The sequence below is a fragment of the Periplaneta americana genome, chromosome 15 (assembly GCF_040183065.1).
Source record: "Periplaneta americana isolate PAMFEO1 chromosome 15, P.americana_PAMFEO1_priV1, whole genome shotgun sequence".
In the NCBI taxonomy this organism is placed as follows: domain Eukaryota; kingdom Metazoa; phylum Arthropoda; class Insecta; order Blattodea; family Blattidae; genus Periplaneta; species Periplaneta americana.
The window spans coordinates 135,310,959-135,334,703 of NC_091131.1; the positions used below are offsets into that span (position 1 = coordinate 135,310,959).

Here is a 23,745-nt window from a genome sequence, read left to right on the forward strand (position 1 = left end):
GCGTCGTAAAATAACCCAATAAAATAAAATAAATCTACATACTTAGACTTCAACAAACAAAATTTGGTAACACAATCTCAAGGGAAAAAATGGAACTCTCTGCATCATAATCCACAGTTAATTCCCGATTTACCACGCAAATCGTCTGTAGCTGTATTTAGATTGGCAACAGGCCATGACTGTTTGGCCAAGCACCTGCATAGATTTGGAATATATCAGTCCCCTAACTGCCCATTGTGCAATTTCAAATCAAGAAATGGATTCGGAACACCTCAAAATCTGTGCTTCAGTGGCTGACCATGACAATATCTTTGAAAAATATTGGAGTGCAAGAGGGCAAATGACTTTATTGTCAAATGCCTGGCATTAGAAAACATCAGCAACATAAATTAATCAATCTTGTTTTGAGAGGATCAGTATATTTCAATATGTACCGGAAATGTAGACTATTTTTAGTAGTAGATTAGCTTACATGTAGCTCTAATATATTCAGTTAAATACAATGACTTACTATGTACAGGGTTGGTCACAATCTTTGCTTAGGGATCAAAAGTAAAAACAAATCCATATAAAACACATGGCTATTATAACTTTTTAAAATTATTAATTTTTACACATATTCTGCATCAATAATTTGCCTCCCAGTTAGCAACCAATCTTATGTGGATTATCAAAGAAGAAGGTGCATCACCGTTTTTGAGAGAACGTGGTAACACTCTTGATCTTCTTTAAAAACGAATTGCAAACTAAGTTATAATAGCCAAATGTGTTTATATGATTTTGCTTTTACATTGGATCCCTAGGCAAAGTTTATGAACTTAACACCATACTTTGCAACAAGCAGGTTTACATAGGTCTGTGCGTGAAAGTGTTCAAGTATGGACTTCAGATTTGTACTTTTTCATTTACCTTAGAACTGTTATTTTCATGCTTCCCTACTACTGTGCTTTGAAGGTAATGATTTGGATGTTGTAAAATAAACTTAAGTTATAAGAATAATCAAAAGAACACATGTATTATTATTGTTGCTACTACTACTGCTGCTGCTAACCACCATCACCACCGCCACTGCCACCACCACCGCCAGCGCCAACACCACCACTGCTGTAGCTATTATTGTTAATACTGCTACTACTGCTGCTGCAGCTGCTACCACCACCACCACCACTACTGCTACTTCTCCTGCTGCTACTAATGACCACCACTGCTACTTTTGTGCTGCTAATACTACAGCTACTGCTAACCATGAAGGCTTTTTTCTATAAAATAGACAATATTGTGTCAGAGTACTTTATCTTGACTTTGTATTATATGAATGATACACGAAGTATTTTTTTTTTGACAAATAATAGTCTGTTTTTCAGGTACGAAAAAAAAAAAAAGATAGTATTTGACTTCAGTTCATTACAATTATCTCCGAAAGTGAAAATTGATATTTCTTGGATACAGGATCATTTCCCTTTGGTCACTTATTGAATTTATCTTCATAGTAATACTGATAATTATGATTTTTTATATTTCTACGTAACTACATAAACCATTAATTTATTTTCCAGGAGTTTCTAAGCATCTTTTCGTAACAAAGTTAAGACTTCTTGATGATGGTCTTATCACTGAAGCCCAGGAAGTGGAAGAAGTCATTGCAGATCTGCTTTCATCTTCAAATCCAACGAATGTAGTAAATGAAGCTACTACAGTTCTGGTGGAAGAAAGATTGCAAGAGTACTATAGCAGAATGAAGAAAAGTTAGTTGTCCTTCATTTAAATTTACTTTCATAAATGATTTGTTCATAGTGCACTTATTTATAAAATTTAAAATCTCTGTAACTTTATTCATGGAGGGGAAAGAGGAATCTGTAACGAAGCCCAGTGAGACCACAGTCTACTATATACAGTCACGAAGCTTGGGATGATTTTTTGCAATTCTCGCGATAGTTGCTAGCTGCTTGGAGCGCTGTGAGTACTAGGAACAATAGACTGTACCACAGCCATCGTGATCTAATACAGGCCATAAGGCAGACCATGTAACTCTCTTAACCCGATCATGAAGGGGGGGCGTTTCAACCATATAAATTAGTTGGAATGCATAAACAGTAACATATGTTTCTCTAAAATGTAGTGTAATTCCATTAATAAAATTTAAAACAATGATTATGAGACACTTCAGACATAATTCACTTGCGAGTTAACATGTAATATTATTTATTGTGTGAAAATTACGTTGTTCGTATGTGTAATACCTGCCTTTATTTCGATTAAATGTCGCGAAATTCTTGTACATTCATTTATGCACGATTCAATAATTTTCAATTGCACCGCACGGATCTTTAGATATGTTGAAATTATAGGTTATGTTTACTGTACCAGTTGCCCCTTTCTGTCTAAATTTAGTGATCTCCAATGCCTTGCCATTCATATGAAAATTATAGGTTATGTTTACTATATTTAACTTATATTCCTAAATTCGCAATCATACATTATAATTAAGCATAATGTCATGTATGATACCCCAGACATTCAATTTGTCTGTATTTTAATACTACAATTGAATTGTATTTATCTACTACTTAAGAGACGAAGTAACACAATTGTACGTACACGAATTTCATAGGAGTGGTATGGTAAATGTTTTGTCTAAAATTAGGGAAGGTAGATGTGCTAAATTGAAATCACAATATAAGTTCTTTTTTATTAAACCTCAAAATACTTTCCATTCTAAACTTGAAATGTTGACGCAAACAGATTATATTAACATGTAAAATTCTCTTCATATTAAAATAACACAGTTTTGTAATTATTTCTGCAACATAGTATGCAACAAGAAGTAAACGGAACTTATGGACACATTACACTAAATAAAGCTTAGCAATGATACGCAATAAAGTTATAATATAATATTTCACTGAGCTCCATACGCTGAAATAGAAAACCCGAACAAACATTACAGCCTGATCTAGATCGAAAAGGCATTGACTGTGCCATATTTCGCATTTTTGTGAAAAGCTATGTAAACTGTGAAATGTTCGTTATCGGTTGTAATAACTGTAAATGGCTAAAATACAATAATTTGAATAATAATATGGGAAAGGAGACGTTTGTAGTACTATAAATTGTAAGAAAAATAGGTTAGAGTTATGCTTCTTCCGAAAGATCCAGGAAGGTAAGTTTATAGAATATATAGGCTATTTTATGAAAATAATATATAAACCTCATGTATTTCATATTTCAATAGTGGAAGGAAGGCGTTAATTTTTTCAAAAGAACATGATATCGAAAGTACAATACATTTTATGGTCTGCTAGGGAAAGAGTCTGTGATGAGGCGATGGTAGCGATCCTGGTGGTGAGCAACTATCTATGGATGCACATTTCAACTGTCTATGTTTGCATATTTAGTAAGTATTAAGCTTCGTGACTGTATATACTAGACTGTGGTGAGACTATGTAGATTCTCCTGCAAAGAAAAGTCCACAGAATCATTGAAGCATTTAAGTCAGAACACATTAGAACAGAAATAATTCAGCTCTCAATAGTGAGTTTGGAATATTCGTTAATTTGCCATTTAAATTGTCTTGTCAACCAATTTTAGTATCTTTAGAGTTGGGTCAGACCGAGTCGATCTCTGATGAAACGGTTTATTGTTACAAAATCTTGCAGGTAAACAATTTTGTGGTCTATGAATTAAGATTGCTTTCAACAGTGGTTAGAAAATTACATTGTTACTTGTGCTGAAATCCTGATTAGTGCTGATTTGTTAAGATTTTGAGGTACTTTCCTATTATGATTCTTTTCAAAATATTCATTCCAATGTAAGAACAACAGCAACATAATTTGCTATTTTTGTCACAGAGATAAAGCACTGTCACATTTTCTGTCTTGGAAATATTCGTGCAAATATAAAAAAAATTTAATCTTCATCTTACAATGTTTGGATGACGTATATACGTCCGTTGATGTGACATATTGATGAATTAAATACAATTACAGTCACAATCATGCCATGGTATGAAAGAAAAATTTCACAACCTCGAGCGGGAATCGAACCTGCGACTTCCTGTTCTCCGGTCAGGTGCTCTATCACTGAGCTATCGAGTTCGTCTCACGCCAAAGGCTCGGAATTATTCTTTCATACTGGCGACTCTGTTATAGAGTACTGTCTGACGCTATGGACAGTACTCTATAACAGAGTCGCCAGTATGAAAGAATAATTCCGAGCCTTTGGCGTGAGACGAACTCGATAGCTCAGTGGTAGAGCACCTGACCGGAGAACAGGAAGTCGCAGGTTCGATTCCTGCTCGAGATTGTGAAATTTTTCTTTCATACCATGGCATGATTGTGACTATAATTGTATTTAATTCATAAAAAAAATTCTTGAGACTGCCTGTTGAGAGTTCCACTTTTCCATTTTGCTACATTTACAATAATATTGACACTAATTACTACACAGCTTACAAATTTACAAGATTTAATACACTAATTAAACTGTTTAAAATACAAAAACATTATGTAGTACCAATATTGCTTTATATTTTTTTTATGACAACTACATTCAACTAACCTAAATAAGACTTAATAACAACACACAATATATATTCCATGTGAAACGATGTTTATAATACAGTATGATGCTAGCAGTGGCGGTTTGTGCCTAAAATGACAAGGGGTTCACTACTTTTATAATGTTACATAGTTTTCCAATAATTTAAACAATATTTCATTTCTGAAAGATTAAAAAATACTACAGTTCTTTAAAGTAGATAATTGCCTTAAAGTGAGCCTGATGATGATGATGAGAACGACGACGACGATGATGATGATCAATTATGTCTGAAAGAACATAGCGATTTTTCCTTATGTTATCATTCTGTCTTTCAATATTCTGCCTGAAAGCTGAGCTAAGCTGTTGCCTAATTTCTGTTCTTCCAAGGACTGATAAATCTAGGCAAGCATTCTTATGAGCAATAGATTCCTCATTCTTCTTAATTTTCTGTGTCAAATGGCTTAAATCTGACACACCAGTGCATGTCCAGCTCATATCTTTAGCCTTAACAAATAGCAGGCACGGGAAACAAAATAATTTATTTGTAGATTCACAACCGCAAATCCAGCTGTTTCTTTCATATTTTTTTTACATTGAAAGCCCTGCAAAATGTCTTACCTCGGCATGTTTGTGCTTGCTTTAAATAGAATTGAGGTAACGACCTTCCAAACTTCTTTATTTTACACTTATCTTCTAAGATTAAAACTGAAAAATTAGTTTATGAAAGATATTGAACACTATTCATTTTCTTTGGAAACGAACATTGGTCACACTCACAGATGAATATATTAAGACGAAAACACCAAGAATGACTAAGTGGACATTTAAAGGATTGTAAGAAACCATTAATAAATACAACAATCAGTAACACACACGTACACGATCTCAGCTACAGACTGGAGCTAACTTCTGGTTTGCATCACAAAGCCTTTCGCTTGTCGGTTGTCTCACGATCACGTCACTACAGCTGTGCTGGTTCAAACACCGCTGACTCGGCGAGGTTTAGAGGAGAAATTGAACCTCGTAAGCATGTATTTGTATATGTCTGCGATTCCTGTGGTTCATTAAATTTAACATGAGAAAGACATATAATACATATTCCGAAGTAAACAAATTGTTTTTCCTGGGGGTTCTCTAAAGCATTGAATGCATAGGATTTACCGCCACTGGATGCTAGTCAGCAAAGTTTTATGGCTACCAATGTAGCTCAGTCAGCTGAGACACTTGCCTGTCAGTCCGGAGTTGCTCTTGGGTGTGGGCTCAATTCCCACTTGGACTGACCATAAGGCATATATCAGGTAATCTATGGCTAATCCTCCGTCTCATCTTGTTATATACCATCTTGCTATCACCAATCTCATCGACACTAAATAACACAGTTGTTGATACAGAATTGTTAAATAATCAACTAAAAAGAAAAGAACACGGTTTTATAACAAAGATAAGAATAACTAAGCTCATGAGCTGAACACAGATAAGACACTGAAAAGTTCCAACATGTAACATTTTTCAGAAACGTGTATTTTATTAATATTAGAAGAGAAAAATTCGCTCCGGTGCCGGGGATCGAACCTGGGTCTTTGGTTGTGCGTGCCAAGCGCTCTGACCATTGAGCTACGCCGAAGTTCAGTCCACAGACTGGATCGAACCCCTCTCCTCCAGTGTTTTTCTCTTTGTGGCCTGATTCCAAGTTGGGCATGTATGTTGACATTTTATTAAGTCAACTGCCATTATACAAGGAGCGCACTCAGTTGAGTGACTTGGTGCCCGGGATTCCACAGTAATATGTACAGTAATCTGTACAGTAATATGCACTGTTGCTAGAAGAATCTACTAAAGATTATTATTTTTTGGTCCTACAGAATACATCTGTTATGGTAATAATTAATATTAGAGGAGAAAAATTCGCCTATGCTGGGGATCGAACCTGGGTCTTCGGTTCTACGTGCCAAGCGCTCTCACTATTGAGCTATGCAGAAGTTCAATCCACAGCACCGGGTCGAACCCCTCTCCTCCACTGTTTTTCCCTTTTTTGTTTTAGCACAGTGACGTACACACAACCAATTTTTTGTGAAGTTTTTTACTCCCCCACAAAATCGACTTCCAATCGCACAGTAGTGTGTACAGGCACAGTGATGGTAAGCAAAGTACAGTTGTGATTCTAGGTGTTAAATAAATTGTATCAAATCGTGTGTTATCGAAAAATTTGTTATGTTAAAGTAACTTATTTCAATTTTTAATTTAACGTATAGTTGAAATTGTTAAAACTTTGATTCTAAATATTTTTATTCTGTGTTTCTTAAGTGAATTTTAAAGTTTTAGTTCGCATAAAGCAAAGATATGAAAATTTGTTTTTGAATTGTGCTTGCTTGAGATGTTACTTCTTGTTTGAAGAGAAAGTCGTAGAAGATACTGTTGGTTGAGTTAGAGAAATATGGAGTTGGAGCAGAGAATGCATATCGTCTCTGTGCCTCCAAAACTCGCTATATGCATTTAAACAGATTTGTCAAGAGAAAGAAAAAAAACATTGTCAATTTCAGTTCCCTTGAATTTCAAAGCTACATTCAATCATTACATGAAAAATGATGAAACTGTACCATACCGAAAGTAGCTTTGAAAATCAAGGTGATTAAAAGTGATCATGTTTATTTTTTCTCTCTCCAGAAAAATCTGTTTAAATGTATATAATGGATTTTGGAGGTGCAGCAGTGATATTTTATATATTGATGTAATATTTCATATCTGTTCTGAATTTGAACTGAGCACAAGAGAATAAATGGTGTGCGTTATGTATGTTACAGTGTATGCATTTGTCCTGAAAATATAAATATATTTATATTTCTACACTTCTTTAACTAATACATTCAAATAAAGTATCAAAATTCATGATTGTGAGTAATAACAGTAACAGTGATAAAGCATCGAAATATTGACCTCTGAAACAAATTCTATCTGTGCTTTCAATATCCTTGTGAAGTGGCCGACTGAGAGATAAGGATGATAAAAATTAACTTGGGGTCAATCCTGAAACCATAACACCAGAGGAGGAGCAATGCTTCAATAAATTGTCAAAATGAACTAGTTGTTTTGTAACAATCTGAAGAATTGTAGGAATTACAACCCTTTCTCAGTGATTAGTCTCTCTCTCTCTTTCTTTTTTTCTATATTTATTTCCTCTTATTTTTTCTTTTCTATCCCTTTCTTCCTTTCTTTGAAATAACAATGTTGAATTTTGATGCAGTGAAATCATATCCATGAACATCAGGCATATTTTTTTATCTTTATGTATGAGTATATGTATGTCTCCTAAAGATAGCTTATTCATTTTCAGAAAAAAATGTTCAAAAACCACGTTCACGTACAAAGTTTGTGGAGTTCATAATAAATGATCTTGTTAATGCAGTAGAGAAATCTGTAAATGAATTGAAGGCTTGCCAAAATTGTAAGGCGCCTATGAAGAAAATCTCAATGTACCGAAACAAGTTGATGATCAAAGTCCAGGAAGCTTCGACAGAAACAGAAAGGTAAGAATGGATTTATAATTACTAATACAGTTTGAAAGCAAGCAACCCCTTTTTAACGAATCTTGTCCTTAAGTAGGAGTTTTTGTTAAAAGGGGCTTACATAAAATGGAAAGGTAAGGCTAAAATAACTAGTACTGACATGTGTGTTGTGTGCCAAACATTATAATCATTTAATTAGGCCTACAATTTTATTTACAATACACTTCATTGTTATATTTTTGTAACTCTTCAAGTGGTGGGCACAAATGTTTTTTCACTTGGTTGAACCTGAACCATACTGAAATTAGGCATTGAAAAATGTCTTTTTTCTTCTTCTTCATTGTTCCCCATAATGAAGTAATTGGCAAACCATGCCAATTAGTTAGTGTTATTTGAGGATTGGCCTCGACATCCCTTATTATTTTCACTTTCTGTCCGATAGTTAATTTCTTCCAGTCAGTTGTCATTATAATGATGCATAAACTAACAAAAGAAGTTGGAAACAGGATCCACACAACACGCGAGAACAAAGCAAGCAAAGCAACCACTCTGTGAAAGCAACACAAAGCAAGACCGTAAACAATGATAAAGAATAATGCTGCCACATGGCACTGCATTGCCATACATTGAGATGTGCTAAGCTGGTACTATTGATTATTGAAAGTCAGGTCGATATTTTGGGCTTCGTTTTCATAAAATCCACTTGAAAAATATTCCCGAAAAGCAGGATTTCCCTTAAATCGGGTTTTCTTAAAAGGAGAATCAATTACACTATTACATTATTTTTATGGTAATTTGACTGGAACTTACCAGATTATTCTTTGAAAACTGGAATGTTGTTGTTGCTGTTTTCAAATGCCAGGCGTTTGACAATAAAGTCATTTGACCTCTTGCACTCCAATATTTTTCAAAGAATGTTAAAATCGGGTTTTACTGCAATTTCAATTTATTTGTTAGAGTATTCCTCATCGTTTTCTTTTCCACTCGTCTTACTTCTCTCCCTCCTCCTCATCTTTTCTTTCCTCTCTTTTGTCTTATTATTAATCATAATCATCATCATGATCTTTCTCCTTAATTGTGATGTAACTACACATCATGGATAAATTTTCATTAAGAATGAATATTCTACACTTCATTGACAAGGCATTTAATTTAATAGATAGCAGTTTTGAAATTTTTAATGCTAGAGAAGAGTATTTAGAATTGAAATTTTCATTAGAGTAGATAAATATTTACTATATCTGTTTTCACATTTGCTTGAATCTGTTGGTTTGACAAGTTTATGTGGATTGCAAGTTTCTTTTAACTGGCTCTGCTATAGCAGTTACAGCATCCTGTCTTTTCCTGCGTTGTGTTCGGACAGTTCACATGAATTTCTTTTTGTCCGTTTTTATTTCTCAGACCCAATGTAATTTGACTTACTGTATATGTTTTCTAGTGGTCAAGTTTATATTTGTAATATGGCTTTTCTTTGTGGATAAATTAGTAGTGTTATAGGATAATTATTTCTGTTTTCTTTTACCGTTTTGTCAAGTGTATTTTGTAACATTGTTTTTCATTAAATCTAGTGGGATAACACAGCGCAGTCGAGAAGTCTCTCTGCAATGCTGTGTAGCCCGTGGCGCTATCATGCAGCACACAGCGGACTGGGGGGTGAGGCTGTTAAACTGGAATGAGTGGGGGAATGCCAATTGTCTACAGGGTTACTAGAATTAACAGAGCTGCGGAGGGACTTTTCGATTGCACTGTATTAAAATGGATTTGAGGGAGGTGAGATATGGTAGGGACTGGATTAATCTTGCTCAGGATAGGGACTGATGGCGGGCTTATATGAGGGTGGCAATGAACCTCCATGGATGAATATACAATAGAATGCGAAACTTACAGAGTTTCCCGTAACACATACTAGAGGCGCTGTTGTAGAAAATGATCTTGCTGCCACCTGTTAGAGGGAGGGGCATTATTACATCTAGCAGCGCACCAAGTAGCGAAAAGAGTAATTACTCCATGCATTTAGCAGCGCACCTGGTGACGAAAATGTTAAACTGTGCAGAAAGTATTCCCTCCCACCCTCATCGATATTCAAAACTAACCCAATTGAAATAAAACATTTACATTTTTATTCCTCACAGCATCTTCTACTGAAAATTCTTACCGGAGCCAACAGGAAGATAAAAGAGACGATCTATTTTACACAACCCAATTAAAATATAACCAGACAGACACAAAAAAATAAAGCAAAAGGTTAGATAATTGGGATTGTATTCTTTGGGTATTTATTGTACAGCGCAATTGAAAAGTCTGCAAGAACTACTTAGATAGTTAAATTTATTATATTACTATTACTTTACAATACATTCAACAACACTATTTTTACAACGTCCATAAACATCACTGTTTAACATGCACTGCTTATACACACACGTATCACTTTATGTTCACTTATTAGCAAGTTTCTGTCTGCCATCTTGGCTCCTCATCGAGTCCTCGAGCAATATCTCAAACGGATAAATAGAGAACTCTGGGTAATGTACCCAACACATAGTTCTAATGTTCACCACCTACGACGTTGGGCGCTGATCATCTTATTTCAGCCCCCCCACTGCCAGATGGTGCTGACTGCAGTTTCACATCCTATTATATATTTATCCATAGAACCTCCGGGTTCTCTAAAAGCCATCTAGTGGCTTGTTTTTATGTGTGTCTTCTGTCAAATGATTTTTTTTTCGGAGCTAATAATCATTGATGAAGAAAATTTAGACTATCTGAATGTGTAGTCAACTGTCTTTCTGTTACAGTTGCTGGTTAGTTTCTATATTCCATGCAGCTTCTGTTACAAGTTCATTTTAAAGGCTAACTGGTACTGGAAATTTTGATTGTATTGTTATACTAATTGAGTAGTTATAGGTAGGTAAGACTGTGCATCCGAAATTTTTTTTTTTTTTTTTTTTTGGAATTGTAACGACTACTACTACTGTTATGTGCTCCATTTTTTTTTTTTTTTTTTTTTTTCCCTTAAAGAAGAAATCCATAAGCATCATTACCAAGTGTTCCCGCTTTCCTGTCTGTAAACTCGCCATTAATGTTGGTTGATACGAAAGAGCTGCATTCTGCATCTTTTTGTACATTCAAGCAGGTAAGTGTGTTTCTCGAAGGCTGTGCTAAATTTTCTTTGTTATTTTTCTGGTTTCTCGTGTGACTAATGATACAGTTGAACTTTTCCTTGGGTACACAGCCTGACTTCTTGTGTCAGTGGTTTCTCGTATTTACTTTCTCTGTAAGTTCCCTGATTCAGGGATTAAGATATTGATGAGAATGATTAGTGATATTTTTGGGTTGTTATAATCCTTTCAATCTAATGTAAACATCTTTATATGTTTTGATCGTGTGATATGAATAATGTTTTTACTTTTCATCCAGAAAAATAAATTTTGATTCCTCTTAGATTACATGATGGTGTTTTTGTTTCAGGAACCAAGCATCTAGTGGAATAAATAGGGGGAAGTTCGTTACAGCTGTAATTCTACCAGATGAATCAAGGTACACATAAATGATAAGATTTAATTTTCTTCTGTTATCACTTTGTTTTTTCCCTCCCAAATCTTAAACAGAGTAATATATCCTATGCTGGTGCTGAATTTTCATGTTTTTAAAATGTTCGAATCATTATTTTTGTGGCTGTACTTTCATATCATCGCTTGAATGCAAGAACTAGGTAACTCGAAATTTGCGGTTTTTAGTTACCTCTTTTATAGCATAGCAAAAATCGCACAAAATGTAATTCAAGACCTAGGTAACTGATTGAACGATACCAGCGACATCTATTTTCCAATGTAACAAGTAGGTAAAAGAAAATGAGACATATTACTTAGTTCAATAAATAAGTAAATAGGCGATGTCACAAAATATGAAAAATCAAGTTACCTAGTTCTTGCATTCAGGCGACGATATAATATTATAGGATTCTATGGACAGTTGTGATACATTTGAAATTACCATAATTTCAGTAATTTTAGATTTTCTTGCTTTCATCAGTTTGCAAGGTCAAAAGAGATGGCTGCTTAGTCAGTTTCAAAATGTTTGACAATTTAGAAGTTTGTGTCGAGTTCTTTATGCAAAATAACTGTATTAAAGAAATTTAACATAATCCTCATTCTGTACAAAAATACTCTGCATATCAACAAACATACCACAAAATCTTCCGGCTCCCCAACTTCTGATCGGTTCTATGTTCGCGCTGGAAAATGAGGCATGCATTTACACTGACTGACGACATGACATAATAGAAATTATTTCAAGCTAATAACTTAACATAAAGCATAGAATGCATGTGGAATTTTTACAAGAATGTATTAAATTATGAACGGGTATCCCCTGTTGACCTTATGACATTTTAGGCCTGAATTCCCAGCAACAACACAGCACATCACTGATACAGCATTATAATACAGTAACAGAAACTGATTGATTGGCCACCATTTCCATTACTCTGTTTGGGTTAGTGTTTTGAGTGATGATGCACCTTACACATCCTCTTTGTTATGTTATCATGTCTCATCGGAACAGTCTGTGATCGACCCCATTTACAAATCACATTCTTTCTTGACAGTCTTAATTAGTTTTCAAACTACTTGAAATATAATGTTTTGTGTTTAAAAAACCAGCAAGTTTACCAACAGGTGTGTTTTCAGACAGGGAACTGCAGTAAAACCTCGTTAATCCGGACTAATTGGTGGGGTGGGGCAAGTTGACTGATTTAACTGAAATAACCTAAAAGAACAGTAGAAAGTGCATTAAAACTCCGTTTATAGCAAAAAAATGTTTATTATAGTGAATTTAAAGGGTATAGGCCTAAATACACTATACCAGCGGTTCCCAAAGTGTGCTCTGCGGAGCCCTTAGGGCTCCGCGAATGATTCTCAGGGGCTCCGTCCACGGAAGTTATGAAGATGAGAAAAATTGCTGCTTCCATCTAGTCTTTAGCGGGAAAAGGGAAACTACTTCCATCAAGCGAAAAATACTTTCTGAGAAAGTAGTTTGCATTCTTATTGCTACATGGAAGCATTAATATTAGAGCTACTCGTCACTGGAACTATCTCGATCTTTCTTGCTTGCCAAGTACTCAGTGATTCTCTAAATGTATTTGTTTTTTTTATATATACTGGGCAGGCAGCGTTTGTTATTCGTGGTACATGGAATATACAATCTATTGACTTATGTTACCTCAAAAAATATATACTGTATATTTGCATGTTAATTTGATAGCAGATGTGTTAGCTAAACTTTCATTGAACCGGAACTGTGGCTTAAAACGGGCTCCCTAAGACCTAAGTGTCATTAGCCATCAACCAGTGCTCAGTCAAAGGAGATAACAACAGCTATAACCTTAGTTTCAAAGAAGATAGTGCGAATTCCTGGGACTTGAGTTCGGAATATGTTGAACATGATCCTGTCTCAGAGTCTACGAGGTGTAGAGGTATTGAAAGTAACAAACGAAAATATTGTGATTTATATTTGGACATGGGATTCACTGAGTTTGCTGAGGAACATCCACAGTGTGTGATATGTAACAAAGTTTTTCCCAATAGTTCTATGTTCCCTGCCAAACTTTGACTGCATTACTCAATTCAAAAATTCACAAATAAAACTGCAGACTATTACTTCGAAAGAAAAAGTGACGAACTCCATGCAGTTCAGACAAAATTTCATCTCGTGTAAAGACAAACAACGAGAAAACACTGAAAACGTCGTACTTGGTTAGTCATGAGCTCATGACCAGGCTCTTGCTGGTAAACCTCACCCTTGCTGAAACTCTTATGAAACCACTATTAGTGAAGGTAGTGAAGTGCATGGTGGACGAGAAAACTGCAAACTTGATATCCAGTGTGACCTTACTAAATAACACCGTGCATAATCGAATCCAGAATATATGAAAATACGTAAAAATATCATGCTTTCCCGTATGAGTTAAACGAAATTTTCGTTACAACTTGACAAATCCACGATCTTTGCCGGATTAGCTATGTTAATGATGTTTGTGCGACATGAATTTTCAGGTTTTTTCATGAAATATTTTGTTCTGCAGCCAATGCCATCCTCTATGAGCGATACTGAAATTTTTCCTTCTTCATTGAAAACTCGATACCATGGGACACTTGCATTGACGTGTGCGCAGATAGTGCAAAGGCCATGGTAGGTCCTGTTGCTGGCGCTATTGCAAGGATCAAGAAAGTTTTAAAAACTACACAAGTAGGCACTGTGTACTACACCAACACGCCCTCGCAACGAAAAAATGCCAGCATTATTAAAGCAAGTACTAGACAACGCCGTCAAAATTATCAACTTTGTTAAGGCACGACCTTCGCAGTGTAGGCTACTTAAAATCCTGTGTGAAGATATGGGTAGTATACACAAGTCATTGTTAGTAATATTACACACAGAAGTGCGATGGTTGTCGCGCGGTAAAGCGTTGTCCCGATTACATGAACTTCGAACAGAATTTTCTTCACTTTCGAATTACCAGAAAAGTTTGCTAATAGATTATTTCAATGATCAGGAATGGTTGTACAAATTATGTTACTTGGCAGACATTTTTCAAAAATGAATTCAGCACATACATACAAGGTAAACGGAAGACTGTACTCGATGCTGATGACGAGATTGTCGCACTGAAGAAAAAGATAGCATTCTACATAGAAAGCGTCGACAATAAGGATCTTACGTTTCTCATTGACTTCAAACTTTATAGAAGAAAATAACATAACAATGAATGTCTCATTCATAGCAATAATGAAAGAACACCTTGAAAATTTGCTTCAAAATATGAATTCATACTTTCCGAGGGACACTCAGGAATCGATTCTAAAGAAATATGAGTGGATTGTAGATCCCTTTCCAGTGATGTCAAAACCAGCAGCCCTCACTGCTTCAGATATGAGGTCCTTATAGACATGGTTTCGAACAGCCACTGTCAGGCATAATTTAAAAGCAAACCATTTATCAAATTTTGGGCTAAGTTAGGGGAGGATCTTTTGATATTAAGTTCAAAAGCTAAATTTCTCTCACTGCCTTTTGGTACTGTGTACCTCAGTGAAACAACCTTTTCGAGGTACACGGCTACAAAAACAAAATATCGAACTTGTTTGGACACAGAAGATGATATAAGTCTTCAACTGACTTCTATGACACCGGACACTGATAAACTCTGTCGCAAGAAACAGGCACATTCTTCACATTAACTTCGGGTGTACATGTAACATTGTAACATTTTTTAAACATCTTAACTACTTGTTAATATCATTTTGTAGATTTGTTAATATCATTTTGTAGATTTAGTACTTTTTTTACTATATATAGCCTATTCATATTCGTGTATGGGACTGGTGCCCACCCAGCATTGTGATGCACTTGGGGAGCTAGGATAGGTAGTGAAATCGGGTTGCGAATACCAGCTATAACAGCTGGGGGGATCATCGTGCTAACCATACGATACCTCCATTCTGGTTGGATGATCGTCCATCTCTGCTTCGGCATGTGGACGTGAGGCCAGCAGCCGGCTGGTCGGTTTAGGCCCTTCAAGGGCTGTAGCGTCACGGATTATTTATTATATTATTATTATTATTATTATATTCATATTCGTACTTCCGTTTATGTATCGTGTGGAAATATGCTTCATAGAACCTAGACAGATAAAACTAAAAAGTAAACATTTCTTGGGGCTCCACGAGAAACTTTTGCTTCAAAAAGGGCTCCATGGCTGAAAAAGTTTGGGAACCGCTGCACTATACAGTACAGCAAAATGTAAAGCAATACATACAATGTGGTACATTATTGTAGTTCCACAGTTCTAATGTATAAAAGTAAGTTTTAAAACAAGGTTCTTCAATTTTTTCAAACTTATCTTTTTTTTTTTTTTTTTTGCCTATCTGGATTAAGCGAAGTTCGGATTAACGAGGTTTTACTGCAATTAATGTCTCATTTTAGGTGCCATAAAGAGGCTCTTTGTTCTGTATCCACTAGGAAGGGCTACAGACACGTGCTTGTAGCTTATATTTCGATACAGTAAGTTCCTCCTCACAATACCATGCTACATTGGGTCAGAAAATGGCATTTAACACACTCAATATGAGACAAGTATTGTGTTTCTCATTGGAGGAACATAATGTCTGAAAATACACAAAGTGTAATCTGTGCACAACATGCATTATCACTTTGACTAGCAGAGTGCAGTTTAAGGAGGAATTGCACGGAGTTCTGTAGATGGTTCTTAGGGTTAAACAGACTAATCAGACATACTCAGTAAAACAAGATTGTCTGATAAAACACACTTTCATTTTTTTGGACTTGTCAACAGGCAGGATTTTCGTTAGGAAAGGAAATCTTCGTGAAGTGCAGAAGGTTCTCCTTCATTTTGTAAAAGTTACAGTTTGGTGTGGTTTAACATCATCTACCATTATTAGGCCTTACTTCCTTCGAGAATGAACACAGCAAAGCAGGGAGATGTGCTCCCAAAATGAATTACCGAAGAATGCAGAATAATATGTTCTGCATTATCCCATATTTCCTTCATTTTCACGAACGTGCTGTAGGCTATTTTTCCAAGACAAATCATATCTCGATTTGGGAACATTGCATGCAAGGTCAATAAATGCACAATAAGTATCTTTACAAATCGGTTCTTTTTTCTTTTTCTTGTAGTGTAAATAAGTTATCAATGCACGAACGACCAAACCAGAAACCAGATTGTTTCTCACCAATTTTTCTATTGATATCCTTTTGAAATCTGGTCTGTAGAACTTGTATTGTTGATTTTAAACAAATTTTTATTGAAAATTATTGTATTTCATATGCATCATTTGTGGATAAGCCTACTCATGTGTACAGAATATGGACAAAGTTTGTCCTCAAATTCAGAAAAAATTATTGCACTATTGCACACAGACAGATAGATAACATATCCAGAATTAATTTTTCGGTATCTCAGATGCTGAAAAAGAGATCAAATAAAATCTCGAAATCGATTTTTTGCTCACTGTACTCCGTATAATTAGAAAGTAAACTGTGTCAAATAATGATGGTGAAGAACTGAAGATTTATATTTGCAGTTATATTTAAAATGTTCTACTGTCCATTTGAGATAGTGATTTGGTTCGGTTTTACAATGCAAAGTAAGCATGCAGAAAAGCTTATGAATAGTTGAATATAACTAGCATACAGATTAGAACTGTATGAACAGTGTAGTGATTATTGCTTCCTATAATAAATTCTACAGTTTTCAGGAACGAGAAAAATTAATATTTTTACTGTATTTTGTAATTTTCTAGGATTATATTTTATGGGAAAATTTTACCATTCCTCGTGCCACTCCCTGAGTAACCTCTTGAGTTGGTCAGGGTTGGAATATATACTTACTTACTTACTTACAAATGGCTTTTAAGGAACCCGAAGGTTCATTGCCGCCCTCACATAAGCCCGCCAGCGGTCCCTATCCTGTGCAAGATTAATCCAGTCTCTATCATCATACCCCACCTCCCTCAACATTCAAGAATTAATTAATTTTTATGTAAATGGTGATTGTTTCATTTTAGAACACATTTGCGCAAGCTGTGGCAGAATGAGAAGAATTTCCTGTGTGCTCTGTTGCCAGTATTGGAATACTGCGATACACAGTACCCAACTGATGCCTTGTTCCTCACAGTTATTCCTGTTCCTCCACCCAAAATGAGACCAGTAAGTAAATAATTGTACTTGTGTCAGGAAGAATTTTACTTAACCTCTTTCTTAAAAATTGATAACACCTTCTAACAGTAAGCTGCTCTTGGAAGTCATTTGCTGTTTGAATACTGTATTATATCGTTCCTAATTTTATGTAACCACCTATATCCACTGTACAGAGCATAATTTTTTCAGGAGGAAGGAAAAAGTAATTAAATATCAATAGGTCTACAGAAGAATATTATATAATTCAGTTGAAAACATTGGCGAATACGATGACTGCATCGAGGATCAGGGCCTACAGAAGAATATTATATAATTCGGTAGAAAACATTGGTGAATACGATGACTGCATCGAGGATCAGGGTCTACAGAAGAATATTATATAATTCGGTAGAAAACATTGGTGAATACGATTACTGCATCGAGGATCAGGGCCTACAGAAGAATATTATATAATTCGGTAGAAAACATTGGTGAATACGATGACTGCATCGAGGATCAGGGCCTACAGAAGAATATTATATAATTCGGTAGAAAACATTGGTGAATACGATGACTGCATTGAGGATCAGGGCCTACAGAAGAATATTATATAATTTGGTAGAAAACATTGGTGAATACGATGATTGCATCGAGGATCAGTGTAGGGCTATTGATATTTAATTACTTTTATGCTCGACCATGCCGAAATGTACTAATTATACGCCTGGTAGCAGTCCTTTAATGCATGTCATTAAAGTACAGGTCTTCAGCCAATGTTAACTCAGCTTACATGTGTTCAGCCAATGACAAGTCAGCTTTCTACCATTATAAAACCGCAAGTATCGATTATTCTCGGATATGCAATCGAAAGAGAATTACCGAAAAGTCACGGAGGCTGGATATCCAATACTGTCGCAGAAGGTTATGTTCTGTTACTATAATAATTAGCGTTAATTGTAAATAATATTGAAATAAATTCAATTTGTCATCTCGTTTTTCAATGTCGAATTCAATAATCAAGGTTATAATATTATAATATTATCAAGTTTAACAGGACTACGTCAAGGTCAATGACATTATTGTTCCTTGGAAAAAATCAATACTTTCGCGTCTGCGCACATCTCACAATTCACGACCTAGAACAAGGTCACTTCCGATCTTGTCAGATACAAATAAAATGTATACATCTGAATACCGGTAATTTCAAGTTAGAAATATGGTCGAGCATAAAAAGTCGTATGAAACTCGCCTATAATGGTAATTAAGAAGCTCGTATGAAAATGATGAAATTTGCTTGCTCTTGTTTCATAAATATCCATACTCGATTCTTAATTACTATCATTATAGGCTCGTTGCTTAATGTACTATTTCCTTCCTCCTGAAAAATTATGCTTTGCACTGTCACATGTTTTAATCTGTTAACAATTATTAGATTTATATCATAGTATGGACGCACGCACAAAGAAAGTGGATTGTTTGCTGCCAATCAGTGTGAAAATTGCTTACGTTTTAGCAGTAGACATTGGATGTTCAGGCAAGTGCCTGTTTTATATGAACTAACATTTTGAAAATCTAATATGTATGCATCATTTAAATATTAAGTACTCTAATGCCCCATTTCATGAAGCTTCAATAAATCAATCCAAATTGAATATTAACTAGTGAACATTAAAATATATAACAATTCACTAAAATGCGAGCTGTTCACCAACCAGTTTTTCTTAACATTTAATGAGCAGTAAGTAATGCTTCATTACAAATAAATAAGTGCATTCAGTGAATATTTCACAAGTACATATATCACAACATTTTCGTGATTTGGAAATTTGTGATTAATTTCTTTGATATACCTGCGAGAATTCCACTACTGATCTGTCTACCTTTGGGTAACAGTTTCATACTAAAATCTTTAAAATCAAAATATTTTAATTGGTCAGCATTAAGGTTCGCTTCTTGAATAATTAAGATATCTACATTATTATCTGAGAGTATATTGGCTAGTTCAGTCTTCTTAGCTGATGTTATGGCGCCAGCATTCCACTGTAAGATGTTTAGTTGATTCTGTACCATTAAAGTAGTCCCTGCTCGGTGATCCGATTGGGGGACTATTTTAGAGTATAATCTAAATTTAACAGAAGAAATACTGAAATCAGAAGTAAACACTGAAATAATGAAACAATTGTCTTTAGAGACAATTAATATTAGGTACGCTCCACAAAACTGGCTTCATTTATACACTGACGGATCCTTGATCTCCAGAGAACAAGGTGCCGGTGCAGGTGTTACGTGCTGTCTCTTCTCACTTTATAGATCTCTTGGGTATGGAACAACAAGTTTTGATGGAGAAATCGTTGCAATAAGTGAAAGTCTCAGGAATCTTCTATGCCATATCAATAAATTCAAGAATGCAGTTATATTGTCAGACTCCAAAGCAGCTATTCTATCAATAGTCTCTAAACACACACCTTCATCTCAAACAGCAGAAATAACTAAACTAAAATGCTCTCTCAATTTATATCACTGAATAAAAGAATTGTATTCCAATGGATACCATCCCATTGTGGAATCCTGGGAAACGAGAATGCGGATGCTTTAGCAAAGAAGGGCAGCACTGCTACTTACAGACCTGTTACTAAGTCTACGTATTACTCTGTGAAAAGATTTATTAAATCTACATACTTAGACTTCAACAACAAAATTTGATAACACAATCTCAAGGGAAAAAAATGGAACTCTCTGCATCATAATCCACAGTTAATTCCCGATTTACCACGAAAATCGTCTGTAGCTGCATTTAGATTGTCAACAGGCCATGACTGTTTGGCCCAGAAAAAAAAGGGTTGGAATAAGTCTACCCTCAAAAAATAAATAAAATGAAAATATACTTAATCTTCCAAAAGTACAATAAAGTATAATTGTCAAAATAATCACAACGAATAAAAAACATTTCTATAATAATTATAACGAAAAATAGATTCTCTTGCTATAACAAATTCACACCTGCATAGAATTGGAATATGTCAGTCCCCTAACTGCCCATTGTGCAACTCAAACCAAGAAATGGATTCGGAACACCTCAAAATTTGTGGTTCAGTGGCTGACCATGATAATATCTTTGAAAAATATTGGAGTGCAAGAGGTCGAATGACTTTATTGTCAAACGCCTGGCATTAGAAAACAACAACAACATTTTCATGAAACCACAACCTACTATGTTTCAAATTGTTACCTGGTATATCATTCGCATATGAGCCAACAATGAAGCAACACAGTTATAAAATACAGAATATGGAGGAAAAAGTATTATTATTATTATTATTATTATTATTATTATTATTATTATTATTATTATTGATCTAATTGGATCTATAACTTATTCTTTTTCTGCTGCTATGTGTCTATTAATTTTATACTATATATTGGTTAGATCCAAGCTTGAATATGCATCTGTAATATGGAACTCCATTACTTCTACTGACTCGGATAAATTGGAGAATATCCAAAGAAAATTTATTTCTTTGTGTTTTTATAGATTTTTACCCAATTCCAGTGATTATAAATATGAGATTAACTGCAAATATTGTAATTGCTATAGTTTGTCAGACATCAAGATCTTGATTATTTATTTTTTTGTAAAATCATTAAGGATGGTATTGATGTGAATCCTTCTTCAGCAATATCAGTCTTCATATGCCTGCTAAAATTTTTTGCAATAGAAATTCTAAATCTCTCTCTCTGGTCAGCAGTTGTATGAAATATGCTAATTTGCATGGATTAAACTTGGATCCATTTCATGTGTAGTATATACTTTTGGAGTTTTATGGCAGTTGTTATTAATTTATGTCTTTTATTTAGATATGTATTGTATTATGGGTATTCTCGTTATATTTCTTATCATTCGTATTATATTCATATATAAGATTCCATCTTTTATTTTCAGTTGTCATATTTTAAATTGTCATTATTTTAATAATAATTATTCCTATGTACTTTTATTGTAATTTCTATCATTATTAATGTTCTTGTAGTGATATTATCATGTGCTGAACTGTTATTGGCCCCTGGCTGTTGTACAGCACATTAAATATTAGTAAATAAATAATAATAATAATTATTTTTATTATTATTATTATTATTATTATTATGATTGTTATTTTTATTATGATTGTTATTATTATTATTATTATTATTGTTGTTTTATTATTGTTATTAATATTATTATTATCATTATCACTATTATCATTATTATAATTATTATCATTATTATTATTATCATCATTATCATTATCATATTATTATTATCATATTATTATTATTATTATCATATTATTATTATTATTATTATTATTATTATGATTGTTATTTTTATTATGATTGTTATTATTATTATTATTATTATTATTATTATTATTATTATTATTATTATTATTGTTTTATTATTGTTATTAATATTATTATTATCATTATCACTATTATCATTATTATAATTATTATCATTATTATTATTATTATCATCATTATCATTATCATATTATTATTATCATATTATTATTATTATCATATTATTATTATTATTATTATTATTATTATTATGATTGTTATTTTTATTATGATTGTTATTATTATTATTATTATTATTATTATTATTATTATTATTATTATTATTGTTGTTTTATTATTGTTATTAATATTATTATCATTATCACTATTATCATTATTATAATTATTATCATTATTATTATTATTATCATCATTATCATTATCATATTATTATCATATTATTATTATCATATTATTATTATTATTATTATTATTATTATTATTAATGCTCCTGCTGCTGTTGTTATAGCTGTTGTAATTGTTGCATTCCTGATTCCAGTGGTCGCATCATTTGAGGGAGGAATGATACATACATTAACTCAATTTAGGTATAGATAATATTCTTGAAATCTATTGTCCAGAATGAAAAAAATTAGACTTATGGATTTACTGTAGTATGAAGTACAGTTGCAGAGCTGAAAGAAAGTAGAAACTTAATATCTACATAATATGCTGTATTTATTTTATATATTCATTGAATAATCAGCTCAAAGAATTTGAGTGACCATAAGGGTCCTGAATACAATAAACGTGCACAACATAATGTGATTTGAAACATTAAGAAAAAAGAAAGTTAATTGTTGAAGGGAAATATATAAGTGGATTAATTGAAATAGAGATGATGATGTAATATTTGAAGAGAATCCTTGATAATATTTATAAGGACAGACATTACATAATCAAAAGGAATGTGAAGTTCCTTAAGATAATTCCATGTGATTTTTGTAATTGAACCTCTACTGCCAAAGAGCAAACCAATGACGGACCATTGTTTAAGAGGGATGTTGTACTTTTGAGAAAGATAAGGCAGACATGGTTTGTATATAGACTTCTTCTCAATATCAACTTCGGTGGCCTGATTTAGGTTCCTTTCGAAACGGATAGTAGGGTCAAGAACCTGTGTGCGTAAATTTAATTCTAATAAATGGAAGTTACTATACCAATTAAGTTTTGTTATGTTTGAATGTACATTGTGTATTAATTTACCAATATTTATTACGACGAAGTGAAGAGAAGCGACTAGACTTGAAATGGTGATATGTAGAAGAATGGAACATGTGAAGTGGACAGACAGAATAAGAAATGAAGCTGTGTTGGAAAGAGTGGGTGGAGAAAGAATGATGCTGAAACTGATCAAGAAGAAGAAAAGGAATTGGTTGTGTCATTGGTGTCATTGGCTGAGAAAAAACAGCCTACTGAAGGATGCACTGGGAGGAATGGTGAATGGGAGAAGAGTTCGGTGCAGAAGAAGATATCAAATTATAGACGAGATTAAGATATATGGATCATATGAGCAAGTGAAGAGGAAGGCAGAAAATAGGAAAGATTGGAGAAAGCTGGGTTTGAGTGAAAGACCTGCCCTTGGGCAGGACACTAAATGAATGACGTAGTTATAATAACCACT

General features: G+C 33.9%; 1 pseudogene; it reads left to right on the forward strand.

Moving 5' to 3' along the window:
* The window catches only part of LOC138715740 (DNA-directed RNA polymerase I subunit RPA1-like), a 188,282-nt pseudogene that overhangs the window by 9,714 nt on the left and 154,823 nt on the right, over positions 1-23,745 (forward strand).